The 1,733-nt window shown below is 29.5% G+C and overlaps 1 non-coding gene across 1 annotated transcript; it reads left to right on the forward strand.

Annotated features, from left to right (window-relative positions):
• Window positions 1-1,384: 1,384 nt before the first annotated feature.
• On the forward strand, window positions 1,385-1,466 carry TRNAS-AGA. The gene has a single exon. It is a non-coding gene; the product is annotated as a tRNA-Ser (tRNA).
• The last annotated feature ends 267 nt before the right edge of the window (window positions 1,467-1,733 follow it).

The raw sequence follows: 1,733 nt of genomic DNA on the forward strand, positions 1-1,733 counted from the left end.
TGTAATTGTCACAAAAATATTGTATTATAAGTTTAACAACAATCTTAGTTTTCACTAAGGGGTAAAATATTACAAGAAAAATGGCAATACAACACTCCCTAAGAAAACCTACAAAATTAGGGGATAAAAAAAATGTTTGTAAAGTTTATGAGAGAGAAATAGTTTGTACACATTAAGAAAGGTACAGTCACGAAGAAAAAGTAATGTATAGAATTTATGTTGAAGGTTTATAGAGTTTAAATACATAGAAAAAAAGTATATAAAGTTTTGGCAGAGAGAAAAAGCCTCCTGAATTGGAAACTTTTCTTATAAATCAATTTCAAACCATAGGTTTTCGTCTCAAATGAAATTACTAATTTGGTTTTGAATAAATCAATCTAACGACTAAACAAACGAAGGACTAAATTAGTTAAGACTTTTAAAGTTAAGGATTTAATTAATCAAAAATATAGTCAATTACAAAATTAGTAATTTCGATATATACAGTCAATGGATAATTTCGGTAATTAACTCTTAAAACATATTAATATAAATATTGTTTTTTAAGTACTACTTACTCTGTTAAATTATAGTATCTGTTCAAATATGTTTTCTCAACCTATTGAAGCACCACCCCACTAAGGCTTAAACTCATGCATGACCTCTCATTTGAAAGAAGGAATAAGGTTCAAATTGGCCACTGAACGTAGCCTGAAAATGCAATTAGGCCACTGAACGAAAAAAAAGTGCAATTAGGTCACTGAACTCTCCAAACTTATGCAATTTCACCGGATAGCAGGTTACCATCAATTTTAGCAGGTTACCTGCTTACGTGGCAGTTGAGTTGGCATTTTTAATAATTTTTAATAATTAATTTTAATAATAAATTTTATAAAAAATTGAAAAATAAATAAATAAAAAATAAAATAAAGTCGTTTTTATTTTTTAAATTTTTTTTAAAATAAATAGTTATTATTAAAATTTATTAAAAATATTAAAAATTTATTAAAAATGACAACTCAGCTGCCACGTAAGCAGATAACCTGCTAAAATTGAGGGTAACCTGCTGTCAGGTGAAATTGCACATTTTTGAAGTGTTCAGTGGCCTAATTGCACTTTTTTTTTTTTTCGTTCAGTGGCCTAATTGCATTTTCAGGTTACGTTCAGTGGCCAATTTGAACCTTATTCCTTTGAAAGAATCACACGCCACTTAACCATAAACGGTATTGAAAAATTTCCTCGTCTACACTGGATTTGAGTGAAATTACCATCCCAAATAAATGAGAGATAAAACTATAAGAAGTAAGAAACTATACAAATGTTGTCACTCCATTACGTATTATCATTCGTTCCAAGAAGGTTATTGTTTAGTTAAAGATTTAATGCCAGGAGGGTTACAACAATTGTGGTCGTGCCGGAGTGGTTATCGGGCATGACTAGAAATCATGTGGGCTTTGCCCGCGCAGGTTCGAATCCTGCCGACCACGTTTGACAACATTTGTGCTGCTTTGGTTTTGGTATTGATAAAAGAATCGAACGTCGTGTTGCAGTGGTCAAAGCATAGTGACACCTCACCCAATATCTTTTGTTTAGAAGCACATTTTAAAGTATTGAATTTTGTTCAATTTAAAAATCGAGAATCAAATTTTAATATTGTTGATTAAATATTTGTATTAATTGAAATAGTATTTTCTATACGCGATACACAAAAATTGATGACTAATATTAATACTTTATATTAAAATCTTAAATTT

Source organism: Ipomoea nil, unplaced genomic scaffold (assembly GCF_001879475.1).
Source record: "Ipomoea nil cultivar Tokyo-kokei standard unplaced genomic scaffold, Asagao_1.1 scaffold2144, whole genome shotgun sequence".
Classification (NCBI taxonomy): domain Eukaryota; kingdom Viridiplantae; phylum Streptophyta; class Magnoliopsida; order Solanales; family Convolvulaceae; genus Ipomoea; species Ipomoea nil.